Below are 26,360 nucleotides of genomic sequence, written 5' to 3'. Positions count from 1 at the left end.
TATTTTGCCATCTAGTGGTTGGATCTGGAAATTTCTCAGGAAGTTTTGGGGCACTGTGACGTCACAAAGGAGATGGACATACCTCCAAATGGTGGTCGACTCGCAAAAAACAGAGAGGGACTACAATTTTGAACCCAACCACTAGATGGCATAGTAACGCACAGCATGGAAATCGAGAAAAGGTTCATGCTGCAAAACCATAGTGACGGCAGCAGGGTTCTCTGCTGGGAGGTAAGGTAAGATAATCTGCAAGTTATAAGTGGAGAACATTTGGTGTCAACGTGATTTTAATGACAAGTAAGCCCTTATATGTATGTTGAAGGCATTCTCTGAACAGTTCCAAAAGATGAAAGGATGTGAAACTTGTTATCACATAAGATAGTTCAGGCATTGTAGGAAGTTGGCTCTGTATGCACTATTTCAAAGTAAGGAATAGTATGCACAGAGTCCAAGGGTTCCCCTTAGAGGTAAGATAGTGGCAAAAAGAGAATTCTAATGCTCTATTTTGTGGTAGTATGGTCGAGCAGTAGGCTTATCAAAGGAGTAGTGTTAAGCATTTGTTGTACATACACAAGCAATAAATGAGGAACACACACTCAGACAATTCCAGGCCAATAGGTTTTTGATTAGAAAAATCTTTTCTTAGTTTATTTTAAGAACCACAGGTTCTAGATTTACAAGTAATACTTCAAATGAAAGGTATTTCAGGTAGGTACGTTAGGAACTTTGAATTAGCAAAATAGCATATAGTTTTCACATAAATGACATATAGCTATTTTAAAACTAGACACTTAGTGCAATTTTCAACAGTTCCTGGGGGGGAGTAAGAGTTTGTTAGTTTTTGTAGGTAAGTAAACCACCTAGGGGGTTCAAGTTTGGGTCCAAGGTAGCCCACCGTTGAGGGTTCAGAGCAACCCCAAAGTTACCACACCAGCAGCTCAGGGCCGGTCAGGTGAAGAGGTCAAAGTGGTGCCCAAAACGCATAGGCTTCAATGGAGAAGGGGGTGCCCCGGTTCCAGTCTTCCAGCTGGTAAGTACCCACGTCTTCGGAGGGCAGACCAGGGGGGTTTTGTAGGGCACCGGGGAGAGGGGGGGGGGGGGGGGGACAAGTCCACACAGAAAGTACACCCTCAGCAGCATGGGGGCGGCCGGGTGCAGTGTGCAAACACGCGTCGGGTTTTCAATAGGTTTCAATGGGAGACCAAGGGGTCTCTTCAGCGATGCAGGCAGGCAAGGGGGGGGGGGGGGGGGGGGGAAGCTCCTCGGGGTAGCCACCACCTGGGCAAGGGAGAGGGCCACCTGGGGGTCGCTCCTGCACTAGAGGTCGGATCCTTCAGGCCCTGGGGGCTGCAGGTGCAGAGTCTTTACCAGGCGTCGGATCTTAGAAGCAGGCAGTCACGGTCAGGGGGTGCCTCGGGATTCCCTCTGCAGGCGTCGCTGGGGGGGGGCAACTCTGGCTACTCACAGTCTCGCAGTCGCCGGGGAGTCCTCCCTGAAGTGATTGTTCTCCACAAGTCGAGCCGGGGGCGTCTGGTGCAGAGTGCCAAGTCTCACGCTTCCGGTGGGAAACGCAAGTGGTTTCAAAGTTGCTTCTTTGTTGCAAGGTCGCAGTCTTGGGTGAACAGAGCCGCTCTCCTCTGGAGTTCTTGGTCCTTCTAGATGCAGGGCAGTCCTCTGAGGCTTCAGAGGTCGCTGGTCCCTGTGGAAAGCGTCACTGGAGCAGTGTCTTTAGAGGGGGGGGGGGGGGAGACTGGCCGGTAGAGCTGAGCCAAAGCAGTTGGTGTCTCCGTCTTCTCTGCAGGGATTTTCAGCTTAGCAGTCCTCTTCTTCTTAGGTTGCAGGAATCTGAGTTCCTAGGTTCTGGGGAGCCCCTAAATACTGAATTTAGGGGTGTGTTTAGGTCTGGGGGGTTAGCAGCCAATGGCTACTAGCCCTGAGGGTGGCTACACCCTCTTTGTGCCTCCTCCCTGAGGGGAGGGGGGCACATCCCTAATCCTATTGGGGGAATCCTCCATCTGCAAGATGGAGGATTTCTAAAAGGTAGAGTCCCCTCAGCTCAGGACACCTTAGGGGCTGTCCTGACTGGCCAGTGACTTCTCCTTGTTGTTCTCATTATTTCCTCCGGCCTTGCCGCCAAAAGTGGGGCCGTGGCCGGAGGGGGCGGGCAACTCCACTAGCTGGAGTGCCCTGGGGTGCTGTAACAAAGGGGGTGAGCCAAACTTCCCAGTTTTCAGTGTAGCCATCATGGTGCTGTGGAGTTCGTTTTTGACAGACTCCCAGACCATTTACTCTTATGGCTACCCTGCACTTACAATGTCTAAGGTTTTGCTTAGACACAGTAGGGGCATAGTGCTCATGCAGTTATGCCCTCACCTATGGTATAGTGCACCCTGCCTTAGGGCTGTAAGGCCTGCTAGAGGGGTGACTTATCCATACTTCATAGGCAGTGTGAGGTTGGCATGGCACCCTGAGGGGAGTGCCATGTCGACTTAGTCTTTTTATCCCCACTAGCACACACAAGCTGGAAAGCAGTGTGTCTGTGCTGAGTGAGGGGTCCCCAGGGTGGCATAAGATATGCTGCAGCCCTTCGAGACCTTCCCTGGCATCAGGGCCCTTGGTACCAGGGGTACCAGTTACAAGGGACTTACCTGGATGCCAGGGTGTGCCAATTGTGGAAACAAAAGTACAGGTTACGGAAAGAACACTGGTGCTGGGGCCTGGTTAGCAGGCCTCAGCACACTTTCAAATCAAAACTTAGCATCAGCAAAGGCAAAAAGTCAGGGGGTAACCATGCCAAGGAGGCATTTCCTTACAGGCATGCCAAGTAAATTGAGGCTGGGAGAGCTAAGTGCCTTTCTAATTGTGTGGATAGGTAACTGGATGTCAAATCTCCCACAGCGTAGAACACAAGAGGACTGAATAATTGGCAAAGAGATAGCACAATGCAAGGTTATGTGTGACTGACTGTTTAGGTCAAATAGAATTTAAGGCAAGATTAAGCATTAAGCTCTAGGGTGAAAGATGGTGTTGGGGAGACGAGGAAGAAAACCAACGTCACCTGTCTTTCCTCACTGGAGGGGAATTGATTAGGGACATTGACAGTGCAATGGAGAAGAGGAAACAGGAGCATATACTGAAGCATTAAAATTTCCCAGCATTTGGGAAAATCAGCAATTTCAAATAACAGAATGGGAGAGGTAGGTTTTCTGCTAAAAGAGGAGATGGGAGAAGACAGTGGTTGGGACAGCTCACGTACAGAGGTAGAGATACCTTTATTGAGGTTAAGCCTCAGTGACAGAGGCCCAACCAGTGTAGATTTAAGTGTATGAGAAACAAGCATTTGCAATAGGTCTCAAATTTGTTTGAGTTAGGGCTATTGGCTTTGTAAATTCAACCCTGCCTCATAATTTCATCTATTCTTGCCATATAATTCTAGTGGCCCTGCATATAACTAAAGCACTTCCATTCACCTTCTTCCTCTATCTGTAGCATAAAATGAAAATGTTGCCATTTAGCATCCTAATTTAAATCTGCCATGCTAATTCCAATAGAATACCACTTTCCCCAGCTCACCATCAGAGATGCTGGCTAACAATTCCCTGAAAAAAGACACAAGACAGCCACAGAGGAGAAAAACTAGAAGGGTCACCCAAACATATCAAGAGTTCAGGCATAGTGCAGAAAGGATGTTAAGTTGTCCTGAATTATGGTGATAATTTTAATAAGGAGAAACATACAATTATCATATAAACCTTTATCAGAAAAACCTTGAGCATTAGTCTGCCAAAAACAGCTGCTAGAGGGCACCATAACAAAAAATATCACTTGTGAGAAACATGGTAATGTAACCATTTTGTTAGCCCCTGAGAGGGCATAAACCCCCCCCCCCCCCAAAAAAAAAGCAGTGTAACCATCTACTTAGCCCCTTAGAGGGTGTTTTTACGGCTAGCCAGCCTACTGCAAACGTATTACAAACAAGGCCTTTAAAACAAAACTTCCCAGCTGTAACACACATTCTAGCCATAAGAAAGCTTAAAAGACAATGGTGGGAGGGTGTTATTTTGGGGTCCCCACTAACCTAATATGGGGACCCAGAGACGACCTATACAGAAATAATTTTGAAGTTAGCCCCATTGTCCTAGGACCACCACAGCCTGAGTTAGGAGCAAAACATTTTTGAAAAAGTAATGCCCTACAAAGCATTTTGGGGCAAGGTTTAGTGTCACAAATATTATAGTATGTTGACAGCATTTGGAATAAACACGGTCATGTAACCATACAGTCAGACCTTAGAAAGAATAACCACATGAAAAAAGAATGGGAGAAAGTAATGCAATGTAACCATATATTTAGCCCCTAGAGGGCGTAGTGCATTACATATTTTCAAGGCTAGCCGGTCTACTGCAATGATATTACAAACAAGGCTCATACAGCATAACTTCTCTCAGTTGAAAAACAAAAGTTCCAACCATAAAGGAGATTAAGAAGATAACGAATGGTGGTAGGGGTTATTATTTTGGAGTTCCTACCAAGTGTGGGGACCCAGAGATAATGTAAACAGAAAGCACATTGCGGTCAGTTTTCTGAAGGTGGTCCTAGGACCACCACGGGCTGAGTTATGAGCAACAATGCTTTGTGAGGGCATGGTTGATTTCACATTTTCAAAGGTAGCAGGCCTATAGCAATGACATTACGAATAAGCTCCTTGAAACACAGGCTATTCCCAGCTGTAAAACAAACGTTCCAGCCATTCGAGTGAATGGTGGGAGGGTTTATTTTGGGGTCCCAACTATTTAGTGTGGGGACCCAGATATGACAGACAGAACAAGCATGTTGTGGTGAATGTTTTGCAGGTGGCCCCGTTGTCCTAGGACCACCACAGGCTGAGTTATGAGCAAAAATGTTTTGTAAAAGTAAAGCCCTGCAAAGCATTATGGGGCGAGTTTCTAGAGTGCAGTGAATATTGTAGTATTGGCTCTTCCACTGTGCCAGGAGAGCCGCTATCACCTTGAGGATTTCTGTTTTACATAAAGAATTTAGCAATTTCAAGTTTTTCTTTTTTTACAGTGAAAACCACAAGAAATTACAGATTAGGTAATTGAACAATGTGACGAGCGCTCCAATACCGCTGATTGAGTTCACGCTGCTGTGCCTGTTCATGCTGTGAGCACTATGGAGCATGAAGCACGAAGGGGAGAGACAAAAGAAAAACAGTTCGCTCACGCTGAAGTATATTTGCAATCATGCAATAATCCATTTAACAGGAGCAGTCTGCAAGGCGTGACAAATAGCCTCAAGGTGGGACAAACGTAAAGCATTTACCAATGACTTCAAGTGATTTTTTTAAAAGGCAATCCCAGGAATGAATGAAAGTGATGAGCGTGATAGGGTTGTGGTTAAAAGCCCACAATACTTACAACAGGTCAAAGCACTGGCACGCTAGACATAAAAACAAAAAGGGGAAGTAGAATACTTGTGAGTCAATGGCATATAATTGAAAAAGAAAAATATATCCAAGAACAGTCAAAGAGAAGGGGTATAGGTCAAAAGACAGCTTTGAGGGACAACTAACAAGGAGGCTGGAAAGTGAGCACTAGAAAACTGAGGAGTGGTTACAGAGGTAGGAGTATGTTTGTTGCTTTTCCCTGTAAGGCAAGAGATAAGCTATGAAGGCAATTCTGCATCAAGAGTCACTGAAAAGTCAAGGAGGTTAGTGTATGAAGCTGGCCTGATGTGTGGTGGACTCCTATGGTGTTGGCACCTTGTACCAGGTCCAGGTAACCGCTATTCTTGATATGTAGGCAGTGTCTAGGAAGCCAGGGCTCTCTAGAGGTACCTGTGGATGAGCAGCCAAGACTTATCTAGGAGACATGCAAAGCTTATGCAATACCACTATAGTCACACAAGTAGATTATGGTAAAACTAAATTACTTATAGGTAATTGCCCCCCCTCCCCTCACCTGGAGGTAAGTACACACTAATTATATGCACATTAGTAATCAGAAATTAGCATAGAAACAACAAGCATTAGCAATTGTTAGTGAAAATAGCAAGGGCCCTAGGGGAGAACCAAACGATATACTGAAAGTGGAATTCAAGATGCAGCCTCCACCTAAGGATGTGGAGTTGTTAGAGGGGAGCTGGTAGTACTAGGAACCCAAAGAGGTGAGTACCTGAGGTACCCCCAAGCACCAGTAAAGCAGAGTTAAGTACATGGTCTTCCCAAGGACTAACAGGAGGACTTAGAAAAAGGATTGTTCATGAACAGGACAGTCTAGAAGAAACCAACAGTGGATTCTGAAACAAGAGGACCTGCAAAAGAAGGGGTCCAGTCCACGATGGAGTGTCCAGTGGGGGCAGGAGCTACTACCGACCCTTCTGTGGATGAAGAACCAGGTCAATGAGGAAAGATGACGACCAGCTGTGGAGCCCAGGAGCTGATGAGTAGTCCTTAGAATGGTGCAGATGGTGTCCCACATCGGTTGTCAGGTTGCAGATGGTCAGTGGTGTATGAGAACAAACATGCCTTGGCAAATGCAAGAGGAGCCAAAGAAGAGTTGCAAGGGTAAATAGGACCAGCAAGGCCCAGGGGACTTGACCCTTGGAGGGGAGTCCAGGGTAACGTCCAGAAGTTGGGAGAGCCAACAGAAGGAGTGGCAGCCCCCCACAGGCAACCCACTGGCAGCAGGCACAGTAAATCGCAGTGAGGCCCAGTCGGCACACCTGAAGAGTCCAACGTCGCTGGAGCAGCAGAGGAGACTGGTTGGCAGAAAGAAGTGCTGGGAGACGGGGCTACTTGGAGCCTGAAGATCCCTTGGAGCAGGAGACAACAAGCCTTGGTATTTGCACAGGGGTTTTGTCCTGCAGAGAGAGGCAATGTTCAGTCTCCCAAGTTGGACAACTGGTAGAAAGGACCAAGGGGACCACTTCAGACCACCACCTGCGATTGCAGGATCCACGCAGTTCCATGTAAGAGGATCCACGCAGCAAGTCATTGTTGCAGTTGGTGCCTTAGGATGCAAAGGAGTGACTACTTCTCTCCAAAGGAGATTCCTCCTTGCTTCTTGTGCAGGCTGAAGACTCATTGCCCTCAGAGTATGCACAGCCAGGGTAATGTTGTAGAACTGAGCTAAGTGTCCACTTTGAAAATAGCTTATAGCCATTTTTACAAAGACTGTATGTGATATTGCTTTCATTCAAAGTTCCTAAAGTACCTAAGTGAAGTACCTTACATTTAAAGTATTAACTGTAAATCTTGAACCTGTGGTTCTTAAAATAAACTAAGAAAAAATATTTTTCAATATAAAAACCTATTGGCCTGAAGTAAGTCTTTGAGTGTGTGTTCCTCATTTTTTGCCTGTGTGTGTACAACAAATGCTTAACACTACCCTCTGATAAGCCTACTGCTCGACCACACTACCACAAAATAGAGCATTAGAATTAGCTACTTTTGCCACTATCTTACCTCTAAGGGGAACCCTTGGACTCAGTGCACACTATTTCTTACTTTGGGGGGTTAAGCACCTCACCCCAGTGCAGGCTTTGTTTCTGTCCTCAGAGAGCACAAAGGCCCTCACCACATGGAATCAGAAACTCGTCTCTCAGCAGCAGGCTGGCACAGACCAGTCAGTCCTGCAATGAAGGATTGGGTAAAATACAGCGGGCATCTCTAAGATGCCCTCTGTTTGCATTTTTTAATAAATCCAACACTGGCATCAATGTGGGTTTATTATTCTGAGAAGTTTGATACCAAACTTCCCAGTATTCAGTGTAGCCATTATGGAGCCGTGGAGTTCGTTTTGACAAACTCCCAGACCATACACTTAATATGGCCACACTGTACTTACAATGTTTAAGAATAGACTTAGACACTGTAGGGGCATATTGCTCATGCAGTTATGCCCTCACCTCTGGTATAAAGCACCCTGCCTTAGGGCTATAAGTCCTGCTAGAGGGGTGACTTACCTATGCCACAGGCAGTATTGTGTGTGCATGGCATCCTGAGGGGGGATGCCATGACGACTTTGCCTTTTTCTCCCCACCAACACACAATCTGCAATGGTAGTGTGCATGTGTTAGGTGAGGGGTCCCTTAGGGTGGCACAACACATGCTGCAGCCCTTAGAGACCTTCCCTGGTCACAGGGCCCTTGGTACCACTGGTACCTCTTATAAGGGACTTATCTGTGTGCCAGGGGTGTGCCAATTGTGGAAACAATGGTACATTTTAGGTGAAAGAACACTGGTGCTGGGGTCTGGTTAGCAGGGTCCCAGCACACTTCTCAGTCAAGTCAGCATCAGGCAAAAAGTGGGGGGTAACTGCAACAGGGGGCCATTTTCCTACACTAACCCATATCCGTACTGGGCCGTGCTGCACTTTACAAAATGATCCATCTCCTGAAATTCTTATACGCACGCCAAGACTTGCTCTTCCAAGTATCAGAGCATTTTTTTTTTTTTTTTTGCCCTGGCCGGTGACCTCACTAGGTTCCTCCGCTGAAATTGAGGCACTCCACAGATAGCCATGTCAACACTTGCACGGACAAGCTTAGACAGAGGCACTGCATCACCATCCCTGCAAATGGGCGACCCAATTGGTAGTAACTGGTAGTTTGCGGGGACACACACACACACACACAGGACTGACAGGCCATGGACCCATAGGGGTACGTCCGACAGTTGTACGGAAAGGGGAACTGGACTCCATGCGGTCTTCAATGGCGATGCTAATCAAAACATGGAGAGAAGTCACCAATAAGCTTGGCCTGGGAGGCAAAAAAACAAAAAAAACAACAAATAAAACAAGTCACACTAGAAACACCCCTGTGGGATGCAGGTGCCCTGGCCCCGCTGCATACAGTAGAGGGATTGCAGAAAGTGGACCTGTTGGGGGGATCTTGAAAGAGAGGCTATATGGATAGAGTCAGGCATAATAGCGTGTGCAGATCTGCAGGAACAATAAGCTCACATGGGCCCAACACTTGCACCTGTTATGCGGCAATATATTGAAACAGCAGAAGATGTACCAGATGAAAGTACCCTAGTATATTGCGTACTGGGGACCCCGTAGCACCAGCATGCTAACTCACTATTATATAAAACACTCCTAGTCAATAGTTATAAATTACATGTACTGTCATGAAAACTTGAATAGAAGGAGTTTTTATAGAAAAAAAATGTTCATGTAGGACATCTTACTGATGCAAGGTTCGTCCTGGAGAAAAGAAAATGGCAGCCTATCTGGCCAGTAGAAGGAAGATCAAAGTACAGCATACCCTGGGTCGCAGAACTGCAACATAGCCTGTCTTCCCCAAGTAGATGAACATGGAGAGTCCAAGACCTAAGATGGGTTCTGGAGAAAAGGCTAGGATAATAAGCCATGGAAAGACCCAATATGCCTTCACACCCCAGGCAAAGCAGCCAATTCAGTTGGCCTGACGTCATACCAATGGTTCAGAGACGGTGAATTGTATACTTATGGTTGATGCCACAATTCCAGCTCCCAGGGTAACTGGTGACAAAGATTAGAAACTGCCAACAGAACTCAGTCACAAAACGATTAGGAGACGGGCTCTTAATGCTGTAGAAGGAATCACGGACATCATAACAGGCGTGTAAGGAAATGCCTCCTTGGCATGGTTGCCCCCTGACTTTTTGCCTTTGCTGATGCTATGTTTACAATTGAAAGTGTGCTGAGGCCTGCTAACCAGGCCCCAGCACCAGTGTTCTTTCCCTAACCTGTACTTTTGTATCCACAATTGGCAGACCCTGGCATCCAGATAAGTCCCTTGTAACTGGTACTTCTATTACCAAGGGCCCTGATGCCAAGGAAGGTCTCTAAGGGCTGCAGCATGTCTTATGCCACCCTGGAGACCTCTCACTCAGCACAGACACACTGCTTACCAGCTTGTGTGTGCTAGTGAGGACAAAACGAGTAAGTCGACATGGCACTCCCCTCAGGGTGCCATGCCAGCCTCTCACTGCCTATGCAGTATAGGTAAGACACCCCTCTAGCAGGCCTTACAGCCCTAAGGCAGGGTGCACTATACCATAGGTGAGGGTACCAGTGCATGAGCATGGTACCCCTACAGTGTCTAAACAAAACCTTAGACATTGTAAGTGCAGGGTAGCCATAAGAGTATATGGTCTGGGAGTCTGTCAAACACGAACTCCACAGCACCATAATGGCTACACTGAAAACTGGGAAGTTTGGTATCAAACTTCTCAGCACAATAAATGCACACTGATGCCAGTGTACATTTTATTGTAAAATACACCACAGAGGGCACCTTAGAGGTGCCCCCTGAAACTTAACCGACTATCTGTGTAGGCTGACTAGTTTTAGCAGCCTGCCACAAACCGAGACATGTTGCTGGCCCCATGGGGAGAGTGCCTTTGTCACTCTGAGGCCAGTAACAAAGCCTGCACTGGGTGGAGATGCTAACACCTCTCCCAGGCAGGAATTGTCACACCTGGCGGTGAGCCTCAAAGGCTCACCGCCTTTGTGCCAACCCAGCAGGACACTCCAGCTAGTGGAGTTGCCCGCCCCCTCCGGCCCGGCCCCCACTTTTGGCGGCAAGGCCGGAGAAAATAATGAGAATAACAAGGAGGAGTCACTGGCCAGTCAGGACAGCCCCTAAGGTGTCCTGAGCTGAGGTGACTCTAACTTTTAGAAATCCTCCATCTTGCAGATGGAGGATTCCCCCAATAGGGTTAGGATTGTGACCCCCTCCCCTTGGGAGGAGGCACAAAGAGGGTGTACCCACCCTCAGGGCTAGTAGCCATTGGCTACTAACCCCCCAGACCTAAACACGCCCTTAAATTTAGTATTTAAGGGCTACCCTGAACCCTAGAAAATTAGATTCCTGCAACAAGAAGAAGGACTGCCCAGCTGAAAACCCCTGCAGCGGAAGACCAGAAGACGACAACTGCCTTGGCTCCAGAAACTCACCGGCCTGTCTCCTGCCTTCCAAAGATCCTGCTCCAGCGACGCCTTCCGAAGGGACCAGCGACCTCGACATCCTCTGAGGACTGCCCCTGCTTCGAAAAGACAAGAAACTCCCGAGGACAGCGGACCTGCTCCAAGAAAAGCTGCAACTTTGTTTCCAGCAACTTTAAAGATCCCTGCAAGCTCCCCGCAAGAAGCGTGAGACTTGCAACACTGCACCCGGCGACCCCGACTCGGCTGGTGGCGATCCAACACCTCAGGAGGGACCCCAGGACTACTCTAAGACTGAGTACAAAAACCTGTCCCCCCTGAGCCCCCACAGCGCCGCCTGCAGAGGGAATCCCGAGGCTTCCCCTGACCGCGACTCTTTGAACCTAAAGTCCCGACGCCTGGGAGAGACCCTGCACCCGCAGCCCCCAGGACCTGAAGGACCGGACTTTCACTGGAGAAGTGACCCCCAGGAGTCCCTCTCCCTTGCCCAAGTGGAGGTTTCCCCGAGGAATCCCCCCCTTGCCTGCCTGCAGCGCTGAAGAGATCCCGAGATCTCTCATAGACTAACATTGAAAACCCGACGCCTGTTTCCACACTGCACCCGGCCGCCCCCGCGCTGCTGAGGGTGAAATTTCTGTGTGGACTTGTGTCCCCCCCGGTGCCCTACAAAACCCCCCTGGTCTGCCCTCCGAAGACGCGGGTACTTACCTGCAAGCAGACCGGAACCGGGGCACCCCCTTCTCTCCATTCTAGCCTATGTGTTTTGGGCACCACTTTGAACTCTGCACCTGACCGGCCCTGAGCTGCTGGTGTGGTGACTTTGGGGTTGCTCTGAACCCCCAACGGTGGGCTACCTTGGACCAAGAACTAAGCCCTGTAAGTGTCTTACTTACCTGGTTAACCTAACAAATACTTACCTCCCCTAGGAACTGTGAAAATTGCACTAAGTGTCCACTTTTAAAACAGCTATTTGTGAATAACTTGAAAAGTATACATGCAATTTTGATGATTTGAAGTTCCTAAAGTACTTACCTGCAATACCTTTCGAATGAGATATTACATGTAGAATTTGAACCTGTGGTTCTTAAAATAAACTAAGAAAATATATTTTTCTATATAAAAACCTATTGGCTGGATTTGTCTCTGAGTGTGTGTACCTCATTTATTGTCTATGTGTATGTACAACAAATGCTTAACACTACTCCTTGGATAAGCCTACTGCTCGACCACACTACCACAAAATAGAGCATTAGTATTATCTATTTTTACCACTATTTTACCTCTAAGGGGAACCCTTGGACTCTGTGCAGGCTATTCCTTACTTTGAAATAGCACATACAGAGCCAACTTCCTACATTGGTGGATCAGCGGTGGGGTACAAGACTTTGCATTTGCTGGACTACTCAGCCAATACCTGATCACACGACAAATTCCAAAATTGTCATTAGAAATTGATTTTTGCAATTTGAAAAGTTTTCTAAATTCTTAAAAGACCTGCTAGGGCCTTGTGTTAGATCCTGTTTAGCATTTCTTTTAAAGTTTAAAAGTTTGGTAAAAGTTTGAATTAGATTCTAGAACCAGTTTTAGTTTCTTAAAAAGTATTCCAACTTTTAGAAGCATAATGTCTAGCACAGATGTGAATGTGGTGGAACTCGACACCACACCTTACCTCCATCTACAGATGAGAGAGCTAAGGTCACTCTGTAAACTAAAGAAAATAGCAATGGGCCCCAAACCTACCAAAGTACAGCTCCAGGAGCTTTTGGCAGAGTTTGAAAAGGCCAACCCCTCTGAGGATGGCAACTCAGAGGATGAAGATAGTGACTTGGAGGGAAATTCCCCCCCTCCAGTCCTACTTAGGGAGAGCAGGGCTTCTCAAGCCCTGACTCCACAAATAATAGTCAGAGATGCTGGTTCCCTCACAGGAGGGACCAACAACTCTGAAATCACTGAGGATAACTCCAGTGAAGAGGACATCCAGTTAGCCAGGATGGCCAAAAGATTGGCTTTGGAAAGACAGATCCTAGCCATAGAGAGGGAAAGAAAAGAGATGGGCCTAGGACCCATCAATGGTGGCAGCAACATAAATAGGGTCAGAGATTCTCCTGACATGTTGAAAATCCCCAAAGGGATTGTAACTAAATATGAAGATGGTGATGACATCACCAAATGGTTCACAGCTTTTGAGAGGGCTTGTGTAACCAGAAAAGTGAACAGATCTCACTGGGGTGCTCTCCTTTGGGAAATGTTCACAGGAAAGTGTAGGGATAGACTCCTCACACTCTCTGGACAAGATGCAGAATCTTATGACCTCATGAAGGGTACCCTGATTGAGGGCTTTGGATTCTCCACTGAGGAGTACAGGATTAGGTTCAGGGGGGCTCAAAAATCCTCGAGCCAGACCTGGGTTGACTTTGTTGACTACTCAGTGAAAACACTAGATGGTTGGATTCAAGGCAGTGGTGTAAGTAATTATGATGGGCTGTACAATTTATTTGTGAAAGAACACCTGTTAAGTAATTGTTTCAATGATAAACTGCATCAGCATCTGGTAGACCTAGGACCAATTTCTCCCCAAGAATTGGGAAAGAAGGCGGACCATTGGGTCAAGACAAGGGTGTCCAAGACTTCAACAGGGGGTGACCAAAAGAAAGGGGTCACAAAGACTCCCCAGCAGAAGGGTGATGAGACAACCAAAACTAAAAATAGTAAAGAGTCTTCTACAGGCCCCCAAAAACCTGCACAGGAGGGTGGGCCCAGAGCCTCTTCACAAAACAATGGGTACAAGGGTAAAAACTTTGATCCCAAAAAGGCCTGGTGTCATAGCTGTAAACAGCATGGACACCAAACTGGAGACAAGGCCTGTCCCAAGAAAGGTTCCACTCCAAACTCCCATCCAGGTAACACTGGTATGGCTAGTCTCCAAGTGGGATCAACAGTGTGCCCAGAGCAAATCAGGGTCCACACTGAAGCTACTCTAGTTTCTGAGGGTGGGGTGGATTTAGCCACACTAGCTGTCTGGCCGCCTAACATGCAAAAATACAGACAGCAACTCTTAATTAATGGGACTAGAATAGAGGGCCTGAGGGATACAGGTGCCAGTGTCACCATGGTGACAGAGAAACTGGTTTCCCCTGGCCAATACCTGACTGGAAAAACTTACACAGTCACCAACGCTGACAATCAGAGAAAAGTACATCCCATGGCAATGGTTACTTTAGAATGGGGAGGGGTCAATGGCCTGAAACAGGTGGTGGTCTCCTCAAATATCCCAGTGGACTGTCTGCTTGGAAATGACCTGGAGTCCTCAGCATGGGCTGAGGTAGAGCTAAAAACCCATGCAGCAATGCTGGGTATCCCTGAACTGGTGTGTGTGAAAACAAGAGCACAATGCAAGGCACAGGGTGAAAAAGTAGAGCTGGAGTCTGGAAAAATGGCCCAGCCTACCAAGAGAACAGGAAAGTCAGTTGGGAAACCAACTGCAACACAGCAAAAGAAAGGGAACCTCTCTTCTCAGGAAGAAGTTCTGCCCTCTGAGGGAACTGAGCCTTTGGAACTTGAACCTTATCAGGTTGAGCTCTTAGGCCCAGGGGGACCCTCAAGGGAAGAGCTGTGTAAGGGACAAGAAACCTGTCCCTCTCTTGAAGGCCTTAGGCAGCAAGCTGCTGAAGAGTCCAAAGGCAAGAAAAATGGAACACATAGGGTCTATTGGGAAGATGGGCTCCTGTACACTGAGGCCAGAGACCCCAAACCTGGTGCCACTAGGAGAGTGGTAGTGCCTCAGCTGTTCAGAGAGTTCATCCTAACATTGGCCCATGACATTCCCCTTGCTGGACATTTGGGACAAACCAAGACGTGGGAGAGGTTAGTCAACCACTTCTACTGGCCCAATATGTCCAGCATGGTTAAGGAGTTTTGCCTCTCCTGCCCCACCTGTCAAGCCAGTGGTAAGACAGGTGGGCATCCAAAGGCCCCCCTCATTCCACTTCCAGTGGTGGGGGTGCCCTTTGAAAGAGTGGGTGTGGACATAGTTGGTCCACTGGAACCTCCCACAGCCTCAGGAAATATGTATATCCTGGTAGTAGTGGATCATGCTACCAGGTATCCTGAAGCTATTCCCCTTAGGTCAACTACTGCCCCTGCAGTAGCCAAGGCCCTCATTGGTATCTTTACCAGAGTGGGTTTCCCTAAGGAGGTGGTGTCTGACCGAGGTACCAACTTCATGTCAGCATACCTAAAGCACATGTGGAATGAGTGTGGAGTGACTTATAAATTCACTACACCATACCATCCACAAACTAATGGCTTGGTTGAGAGATTCAACAAGACATTAAAGGGCATGATCATGGGGCTCCCAGAAAAACTCAAAAGGAGATGGGATGTCCTCCTGCCATGTCTGCTTTTCGCTTACAGGGAGGTACCACAGAAGGGAGTAGGGTTCTCACCCTTTGAACTTCTGTTTGGTCATCCTGTAAGGGGACCACTTGCCCTTGTTAAAGAAGGCTGGGAGAGACCTCTCCATGAGCCTAAACAGGACATAGTGGACTATGTACTTGGCCTTCGCTCTAGAATGGCAGAGTACATGGAAAAGGCAACCAAAAACCTTGAGGCCAGCCAACAGCTCCAGAAGTTTTGGTATGACCAAAAGGCTGCACTGGTTGAGTTCCAACCAGGGCAGAAGGTCTGGGTTCTGGAGCCTGTGGCTCCCAGGGCACTCCAGGACAAATGGAGTGGCCCTTACCCAGTACTAGAGAGGAAGAGTCAGGTCACCTACTTGGTGGACCTGGGCACAAGCAGGAGCCCCAAAAGGGTGATCCATGTAAACCGCCTTAAGCTCTTCCACGACAGGGCTGATGTCAATCTGTTGATGGTAACAGATGAGGATCAGGAGGCAGAGAGTGAACCTCTCCCTGATCTTCTGTCATCAGACCCAAAAGATGGTACAGTAGATGGAGTGATCTACTCAGACACCCTCTCTGGCCAACAGCAAGCTGATTGTAGGAGAGTCCTACAACAGTTTCCTGAACTCTTCTCCTTAACCCCTGGTCAGACACACCTGTGTACCCATGATGTGGACACAGGAGACAGCATGCCTGTCAAGAACAAAATCTTTAGACAGTCTGACCATGTTAAGGAAAGCATCAAGGTGGAAGTCCACAAGATGCTGGAATTGGGAGTCATTGAGCGCTCTGACAGCCCCTGGGCTAGCCCAGTGGTCTTAGTCCCCAAACCTCACACCACAGATGGAAAGAAAGAGATGAGGTTTTGTGTGGACTACAGAGGGCTCAATTCTGTCACCAAGACAGATGCTCATCCAATTCCAAGAGCTGATGAGCTCATTGATAAATTAGGTGCTGCTAAATTTCTAAGTACCTTTGACTTGACAGCAGGGTACTGGCAAATAAAAATGGCACCTGGAGCAAAAGAAAAGACAGCATTCTCCACACCTGATGGGCATTATCAGTTTACTGTTATGCCCTTTGGTTTAAAGAATGCCCCTGCCACCTTCCAAAGGTTGGTGAATCAAGTCCTTGCTGGCTTGGAGGCCTTTAGCACAGCTTATCTTGATGATATTGCTGTCTTTAGCTCCACCTGGCAGGATCACCTGGTCCACCTGAGGAAGGTTTTGAAGGCTCTGCAATCTGCAGGCCTCTCTATCAAGGCATCCAAATGCCAGATAGGGCAGGGAACTGTGGTTTACTTGGGACACCTTGTAGGTGGAGGCCAAGTTCAGCCACTCCAACCCAAGATCCAGACTATTCTGGACTGGGTAGCTCCAAAAACCCAGACTCAAGTCAGGGCATTCCTTGGCTTGACTGGGTATTACAGGAGGTTTGTGAAGGGATATGGATCCATTGTGACAGCCCTCACTGAACTCACCTCCAAGAAAATGCCCAAGAAAGTAAACTGGACTGTGGACTGCCAACAGGCCTTTGACACCCTGAAACAGGCAATGTGCTCAGCACCAGTTCTCAAAGCTCCAGATTATTCTAAGCAGTTCATTGTGCAGACTGATGCCTCTGAACATGGGATAGGGGCAGTTTTGTCCCAAACAAATGATGATGGCCTTGACCAGCCTGTTGCTTTCATTAGCAGGAGGTTACTCCCCAGGGAGCAGCGTTGGAGTGCCATTGAGAGGGAGGCCTTTGCTGTGGTTTGGTCCCTGAAGAAGCTGAGACCATACCTCTTTGGGACTCACTTCCTAGTTCAAACTGACCACAGACCTCTCAAATGGCTGATGCAAATGAAAGGTGAAAATCCTAAACTGTTGAGGTGGTCCATCTCCCTACAGGGAATGGACTTTATAGTGGAACACAGACCTGGGACTGCCCATGCCAATGCAGATGGCCTTTCCAGGTTCTTCCACTTAGAAAATGAAGACTCTCTTGGGAAAGGTTAGTCTCATCCTCTTTCGTTTGGGGGGGGGTTGTGTAAGGAAATGCCTCCTTGGCATGGTTGCCCCCTGACTTTTTGCCTTTGCTGATGCTATGTTTACAATTGAAAGTGTGCTGAGGCCTGCTAACCAGGCCCCAGCACCAGTGTTCTTTCCCTAACCTGTACTTTTGTATCCACAATTGGCAGACCCTGGCATCCAGATAAGTCCCTTGTAACTGGTACTTCTATTACCAAGGGCCCTGATGCCAAGGAAGGTCTCTAAGGGCTGCAGCATGTCTTATGCCACCCTGGAGACCTCTCACTCAGCACAGACACACTGCTTACCAGCTTGTGTGTGCTAGTGAGGACAAAACGAGTAAGTCGACATGGCACTCCCCTCAGGGTGCCATGCCAGCCTCTCACTGCCTATGCAGTATAGGTAAGACACCCCTCTAGCAGGCCTTACAGCCCTAAGGCAGGGTGCACTATACCATAGGTGAGGGTACCAGTGCATGAGCATGGTACCCCTACAGTGTCTAAACAAAACCTTAGACATTGTAAGTGCAGGGTAGCCATAAGAGTATATGGTCTGGGAGTCTGTCAAACACGAACTCCACAGCACCATAATGGCTACACTGAAAACTGGGAAGTTTGGTATCAAACTTCTCAGCACAATAAATGCACACTGATGCCAGTGTACATTTTATTGTAAAATACACCACAGAGGGCACCTTAGAGGTGCCCCCTGAAACTTAACCGACTATCTGTGTAGGCTGACTAGTTTTAGCAGCCTGCCACAAACCGAGACATGTTGCTGGCCCCATGGGGAGAGTGCCTTTGTCACTCTGAGGCCAGTAACAAAGCCTGCACTGGGTGGAGATGCTAACACCTCTCCCAGGCAGGAATTGTCACACCTGGCGGTGAGCCTCAAAGGCTCACCGCCTTTGTGCCAACCCAGCAGGACACTCCAGCTAGTGGAGTTGCCCGCCCCCTCCGGCCCGGCCCCCACTTTTGGCGGCAAGGCCGGAGAAAATAATGAGAATAACAAGGAGGAGTCACTGGCCAGTCAGGACAGCCCCTAAGGTGTCCTGAGCTGAGGTGACTCTAACTTTTAGAAATCCTCCATCTTGCAGATGGAGGATTCCCCCAATAGGGTTAGGATTGTGACCCCCTCCCCTTGGGAGGAGGCACAAAGAGGGTGTACCCACCCTCAGGGCTAGTAGCCATTGGCTACTAACCCCCCAGACCTAAACACGCCCTTAAATTTAGTATTTAAGGGCTACCCTGAACCCTAGAAAATTAGATTCCTGCAACAAGAAGAAGGACTGCCCAGCTGAAAACCCCTGCAGCGGAAGACCAGAAGACGACAACTGCCTTGGCTCCAGAAACTCACCGGCCTGTCTCCTGCCTTCCAAAGATCCTGCTCCAGCGACGCCTTCCGAAGGGACCAGCGACCTCGACATCCTCTGAGGACTGCCCCTGCTTCGAAAAGACAAGAAACTCCCGAGGACAGCGGACCTGCTCCAAGAAAAGCTGCAACTTTGTTTCCAGCAACTTTAAAGATCCCTGCAAGCTCCCCGCAAGAAGCGTGAGACTTGCAACACTGCACCCGGCGACCCCGACTCGGCTGGTGGCGATCCAACACCTCAGGAGGGACCCCAGGACTACTCTAAGACTGTGAGTACAAAAACCTGTCCCCCCTGAGCCCCCACAGCGCCGCCTGCAGAGGGAATCCCGAGGCTTCCCCTGACCGCGACTCTTTGAACCTAAAGTCCCGACGCCTGGGAGAGACCCTGCACCCGCAGCCCCCAGGACCTGAAGGACCGGACTTTCACTGGAGAAGTGACCCCCAGGAGTCCCTCTCCCTTGCCCAAGTGGAGGTTTCCCCGAGGAATCCCCCCCTTGCCTGCCTGCAGCGCTGAAGAGATCCCGAGATCTCTCATAGACTAACATTGAAAACCCGACGCCTGTTTCCACACTGCACCCGGCCGCCCCCGCGCTGCTGAGGGTGAAATTTCTGTGTGGACTTGTGTCCCCCCCGGTGCCCTACAAAACCCCCCTGGTCTGCCCTCCGAAGACGCGGGTACTTACCTGCAAGCAGACCGGAACCGGGGCACCCCCTTCTCTCCATTCTAGCCTATGTGTTTTGGGCACCACTTTGAACTCTGCACCTGACCGGCCCTGAGCTGCTGGTGTGGTGACTTTGGGGTTGCTCTGAACCCCCAACGGTGGGCTACCTTGGACCAAGAACTAAGCCCTGTAAGTGTCTTACTTACCTGGTTAACCTAACAAATACTTACCTCCCCTAGGAACTGTGAAAATTGCACTAAGTGTCCACTTTTAAAACAGCTATTTGTGAATAACTTGAAAAGTATACATGCAATTTTGATGATTTGAAGTTCCTAAAGTACTTACCTGCAATACCTTTCGAATGAGATATTACATGTAGAATTTGAACCTGTGGTTCTTAAAATAAACTAAGAAAAGATATTTTTCTATATAAAAACCTATTGGCTGGATTTGTCTCTGAGTGTGTGTACCTCATTTATTGTCTATGTGTATGTACAACAAATGCTTAACACTACTCCTTGGATAAGCCTACTGCTCGACCACACTACCACAAAATAGAGCATTAGTATTATCTATTTTTACCACTATTTTACCTCTAAGGGGAACCCTTGGACTCTGTGCAGGCTATTCCTTACTTTGAAATAGCACATACAGAGCCAACTTCCTACAAGGCGCTAGCCTACTGCAGGAAAAATAGCTTTTTCTATAGCATAGAATTGCAGCTTGATATTAGTGGATGGTTTTGGACATTTCCTTCCACTAAAAATCAAATACGTTTTGAACTCAAAAGCGGAGGACTGGCCTAACAGATGCATGGAATATCAGACCAACTCAACACGTAGAACTTGAAGACCAAAGCTTCAAACTGCACCACGGAGTTCAATGTTGGTTTTTGCATTTTCATGATTAGGGATTTTTGTGGGACACCTTATAAAGATGGAAACAACATTAGCCCACTGTAAGGAAATGCCTCCTTGGCATGGTTGCCCCCTGACTTTTTGCCTTTGCTGATGCTATGTTTACAATTGAAAGTGTGCTGAGGCCTGCTAACCAGGCCCCAGCACCAGTGTTCTTTCCCTAACCTGTACTTTTGTATCCACAATTGGCACACCCTGGCATCCAGATAAGTCCCTTGTAACTGGTACTTCTAGTACCAAGGGCCCTGATGCCAAGGAAGGTCTCTAAGGGTTGCAGCATGTCTTATGCCACCCTGGAGACCTCTCACTCAGCACAGACACACTGCTTGCCAGCTTGTGTGTGCCAGTGAGAACAAAACGAGTAAGTCGACATGGCACTCCCCTCAGGGTGCCATGCCAGGCTCTCACTGCCTATGCAAGTATAGGTCAGTCACCCCTCTAGCAGGCCTTACAGCCCTAAGGCAGGGTGCACTATACCATAGGTGAGGGTACCAGTGCATGAGCATGGTACCCCTACAGTGTCTAAACCAAACCTTAGACATTGTAAGTGCAGGGTAGCCATAAGAGTATATGGTCTGGGAGTTTGTCAAACACGAACTCCACAGCACCATAATGGCTACACTGAAAACTGGGAAGTTTGGTATCAAACTTCTCAGCACAATAAATGCACACTGATGCCAGTGTACATTTTATTGCAAAATACACCCCAGAGGGCACCTTAGAGGTGCCCCCTGAAACTTAACCGACTATCTGTGTAGGCTGACTAGTTCCAGCAGCCTGCCACACTAGAGACATGTTGCTGGCCCCATGGGGAGAGTGCCTTTGTCACTCTGAGGCCAGTAACAAAGCCTGCACTGGGTGGAGATGCTAACACATCCCCCAGGCAGGAGCTGTGACACCTGGCGGTGAGCCTCAAAGGCTCACCCCTTTGTCCCAGCACCGCAGGACACTCCAGCTAGTGGAGTTGCCCGCCCCCTCCGGCCCCGGCCCCCACTTTTGGCGGCAAGGCCGGAGAAAATAATGAGAACAACAAGGAGGAGTCACTGGCCAGTCAGGACAGCCCCTAAGGTGTCCTGAGCTGAGGTGACTAACTTTTAGAAATCCTCCATCTTGCAGATGGAGGATTCCCCCAATAGGGTTAGGATTGTGACCCCCTCCCCTTGGGAGGAGGCACAAAGAGGGTGTACCCACCCTCAGGGCTAGTAGCCATTGGCTACTAACCCCCCAGACCTAAACACGCCCTTAAATTTAGTATTTAAGGGCTACCCTGAACCCTAGAAAATTAGATTCCTGCAACAACAACAAGAAGGACTGCCTAGCTGAAAACCCCTGCAGAGGAAGACCAGAAGACAACAACTGCCTTGGCTCCAGAAACTCACCGGCCTGTCTCCTGCCTTCCAAAGAACTCTGCTCCAGCGACCTCTGAATCCTGAGGACTGCCCTGCTTCGACGACGACAAGAAACTCCCGAGGACAGCGGACCTGCTCCAAAAAGACTGCAACTTTATCCAAAGGAGCAGCTTTAAAGAACCCTGCAATCTCCCCGCAAGAAGCGTGAGACTTGCAACACTGCACCCGACGACCCCGACTCGGCTGGTGGAGAACCAACACCTCAGGGAGGACCCCCGGACTACTCTACGACTGAGTACCAAAACCTGTCCCCCCTGAACCCCCACAGCGCCGCCTGCAGAGGGAATCCCGAGGCTTCCCCTGACCGCGACTCTCTGAAACCTAAGTCCCGACGCCTGGAAAAGACCCTGCACCCGCAGCCCCCAGGACCTAAAGACCGGACTTTCACTGCAGAAGTGACCCCCAGGAGTCCCTCTCCCTTGCCCAAGTGGAGGTTTCCCCAAGGAAGCCCCCCCTTGCCTGCCTGCAGCGCTGAAGAGATCCCTTGATCTCTCATTGACTTCCATTGCGAACCCGACGCTTGTTCTAACACTGCACCCGGCCGCCCCCGCGCCGCTGAGGGTGAAATTTGTGTGGGCTTGTGTCCCCCCCGGTGCCCTACAAAACCCCCCTGGTCTGCCCTCCGAAGACGCGGGTACTTACCTGCTGGCAGACTGGAACCGGGGCACCCCCTTCTCTCCATTGAAGCCTATGTGTTTTGGGCACCACTTTGAACTCTGCACCTGACCGGCCCTGAGCTGCTGGTGTGGTAACTTTGGGGTTGCTCTGAACCCCCAACGGTGGGCTACCTTGGACCAAGAACTGAACCCTGTAAGTGTCTTACTTACCTGGTAAAACTAACAAAAACTTACCTCCCCCAGGAACTGTGAAAATTGCACTAAGTGTCCACTTTTAAAGTAGCTATTTGTGAATAACTTGAAAAGTATACATGCAATTGAAATGATTCAAAGTTCCTAATGTACTTACCTGCAATACCTTTCAAACAAGATATTACATGTTAAATTTGAACCTGTGGTTCTTAAAATAAACTAAGAAAATATATTTTTCTATAACAAAACCTATTGGCTGGATTTGTCTCTGAGTGTGTGTACCTCATTTATTGTCTATGTGTATGTACAACAAATGCTTAACACTACTCCTTGGATAAGCCTACTGCTCGACCACACTACCACAAAATAGAGCATTAGTATTATCTATTTTTACCACTATTTTACCTCTAAGGGGAACCCTTGGACTCTGTGCATGCTATTCCTTACTTTGAAATAGCACATACAGAGCCAACTTCCTACATTGGTGGATCAGCGGTGGGGTACAAGACTTTGCATTTGCTGGACTACTCAGCCAATACCTGATCACACGACAAATTCCAAAATTGTCATTAGAAATTGATTTTTGCAATTTGAAAAGTTTTATAAATTCTTAAAAGACCTGCTAGGGCCTTGTGTTAGATCCTGTTTAGCATTTCTTTAAAAGTTTGTTAAAAGTTTGAATTAGATTCTAGAACCAGTTTTAGTTTCTTAAAAAGTATTCCAACTTTTAGAAGCATAATGTCTAGCACAGATGTGAATGTGGTGGAACTCGACACCACACCTTACCTCCATCTTAAGATGAGGGAGCTAAGGTCACTCTGTAAAATAAAGAAAATAGTAATGGGCCCCAGACCTTCCAAACTACAGCTCCAGGAGCTGTTGGCAGAGTTTGAAAAGGCCAACCCCACTGAGGATGGCAACACAGAGGATGAAGATAGTGACTTGGAGGAAAATTCCCCCCTACCAGTCCTACTTAGGGAGAACAGGGCTTCTCAAGCCCTGACTCCACAAATAATAGTCAGAGATGCTGGTTCCCTCACAGGAGGGACCAACCTCTCTGAAATCACTGAGGATAACTCCAGTGAAGAGGACATCCAGTTAGCCAGGATGGCCAAAAGATTGGCTTTGGAAAGACAGATCCTAGCCATAGCAAGGGAAAGGCAAGAGATGGGCCTAGGACCCATCAATGGTGGCAGCAACATAAATAGGGTCAGAGATTCTCCTGACATGTTGAAAATCCCTAAAGGGATTGTAACTAAATATGAAGATGGTGATGACATCACCAAATGGTTCACAGCTTTTGAGAGGGCTTGTGTAACCAGAAAAGTGAACAGATCTCACTGGGGTGCTCTCCTTTGGGAAATGTTCACAGGAAAGTGTAGGGATAGACTCCTCACACTCTCTGGAAAAGATGCAGAATCTTATGACCTCATGAAGGGTACCCTGATTGAGGGCTTTGGATTCTCCACTGAGGAGTATAGGATTAGATTCAGGGGGGCTCAAAAATCCTCGAGCCAGACCTGGGTTGACTTTGTAGACTACTCAGTAAAAACACTAGATGGTTGGATTCAAGGCAGTGGTGTAAGTAATTATGATGGGCTGTACAATTTATTTGTGAAAGAACACCTGTTAAGTAATTGTTTCAATGACAAACTGCATCAGCATCTGGTGGACCTAGGACCAATTTCTCCCCAAGAATTGGGAAAGAAGGCGGACCATTGGGTCAAGACTAGGGTGTCCAAAACTTCCACAGGGGGTGACCAAAAGAAAGGGGTCACAAAACCTCCCCAGGGGAAAGGTGGTGAGACAGCCAAAAATAAAAATAGTCAAGAGTCTTCTACAGGCCCCCAAAAACCTGCACAGGAGGGTGGGCCCAGAGCCTCTTCACAAAACAATCCTGGGTACAAGGGTAAAAACTTTGATCCCAAAAAGGCCTGGTGTCGTAGCTGTAAACAGCATGGACACCAAACTGGAGACAAGGCCTGTCCCAAGAAAGGTTCCACTCCAAACTCCAATCCAGGTAACACTGGAATGGCTAGTCTCCAAGTGGGATCAACAGTGTGCCCAGAGCAAATCAGGGTCCACACTGAAGCTACTCTAGTTTCTGAGGGTGGGGTGGATTTAGCCACACTAGCTGCCTGGCCGCCTAACATGCAAAAATACAGGCAGCAGCTCTTTATTAATGGGACAAGTGTAGAAGGCCTGAGGGATACAGGTGCCAGTGTCACCATGGTGACAGAGAAACTGGTTTCCCCTGGCCAATACCTGACTGGAAAAACCTATACAGTCACCAACGCTGACAATCAGACTAAAGCACATCCCATGGCAATGGTAACTTTAGAATGGGGAGGGGTCAATGGCCTGAAACAGGTGGTGGTCTCCTCAAACATCCCAGTAGACTGTCTGCTTGGAAATGACCTGGAGTCCTCAGCATGGGCTGAGGTAGAACTAAAAACCCATGCAGCCATGCTGGGTATCCCTGAACTGGTGTGTGTAAAAACAAGAGCACAATGCAAGGCACAGGGTGAAAAAGTAGAGCTGGAGTCTGGAAGAAAGGCCCAGCCTACCAAGAGAAAAGGAAAGTCAGTTGGGAAACCAACTGCAACACAGTCAGAAAAAGAGAACCTCTCTTCTCAGGAAGAAGTTCTGTCCTCTGAGGAAACTGAGCCTTTGGAGCTTGAACCTTATCAGGTTGAGCTCTTAGGCCCAGGGGGACCCTCAAGGGAGGAGCTGTGTAAGGGACAAGAAACCTGTCCCTCTCTTGAAGGCCTTAGGCAGCAAGCTGCTGAAGAGTCCAAGGGCAAGAAAAATGGAACACATAGGGTCTATTGGGAAGATGGACTCCTGTACACTGAGGCCAGAGACCCCAAACCTGGTGCCACTAGGAGAGTGGTAGTGCCTCAGTCGTTCAGAGAGTTTATTCTGACCTTAGCCCATGATATTCCCCTTGCTGGGCATTTGGGACAAACCAAGACGTGGGAGAGGTTAGTCAACCACTTCTACTGGCCCAATATGTCCCAGAAGGTTAAGGAGTTTTGCCTCTCCTGCCCCACCTGTCAAGCCAGTGCTAAGACAGGTGGGCATCCAAAGGCCCCCCTCATTCCACTTCGTGGTGGGGGTCCCCTTTGAAAGAGTGGGTGTGGACATAGTTGGTCCACTAGAACCTCCCACAGCCTCAGGAAATATGTATATCCTAGTAGTAGTGGATCATGCTACTAGGTATCCTGAAGCTATTCCCCTTAGGTCGACTACTGCCCCTGCAGTAGCCAAGGCCCTCATTGGTATCTTTACCAGAGTGGGTTTCCCTAAGGAGGTGGTGTCTGACAGAGGTACCAACTTCATGTCAGCATACCTAAAACACATGTGGAATGAGTGTGGGGTGACTTACAAATTCACTACACCATACCATCCACAAACTAATGGCTTAGTTGAGAGATTCAACAAGACATTAAAAGGCATGATCATGGGGCTCCCAGAAAAGCTCAAAAGGAGATGGGATGTCCTCTTGCCATGTCTGCTTTTCGCTTACAGAGAGGTGCCACAGAAGGGAGTAGGGTTCTCACCCTTTGAACTTCTGTTTGGTCACCCTGTAAGGGGACCACTTGCTCTTGTTAAAGAAGGCTGGGAGAGACCTCTTCATGAGCCTAAACAGGACATAGTGGACTATGTACTTGGCCTTCGCTCTAGAATGGCAGAGTACATGGAAAAGGCAAGCAAAAACCTTGAGGCCAGCCAACAGCTCCAGAAGTTTTGGTATGACCAAAAGGCTGCAATGGTTGAGTTCCAACCAGGGCAGAAAGTCTGGGTTCTGGAGCCTGTGGCTCCCAGGGCACTTCAGGACAA

The 26,360-nt window shown here is 48.3% G+C and overlaps 1 protein-coding gene across 2 annotated transcripts in view; it reads right to left on the bottom strand.

Moving 5' to 3' along the window:
- EWSR1 (EWS RNA binding protein 1) overlaps positions 1-26,360 on the bottom strand; it is a 376,243-nt gene that overhangs the window by 59,397 nt on the left and 290,486 nt on the right. The gene's annotated exons all lie outside the window — the stretch shown is intronic.

This window comes from Pleurodeles waltl, chromosome 11 (assembly GCF_031143425.1).
Source record: "Pleurodeles waltl isolate 20211129_DDA chromosome 11, aPleWal1.hap1.20221129, whole genome shotgun sequence".
Taxonomy (NCBI): Eukaryota; Metazoa; Chordata; class Amphibia; order Caudata; family Salamandridae; genus Pleurodeles; species Pleurodeles waltl.
This window is presented reverse-complemented; position numbering and strand designations above follow the sequence as displayed.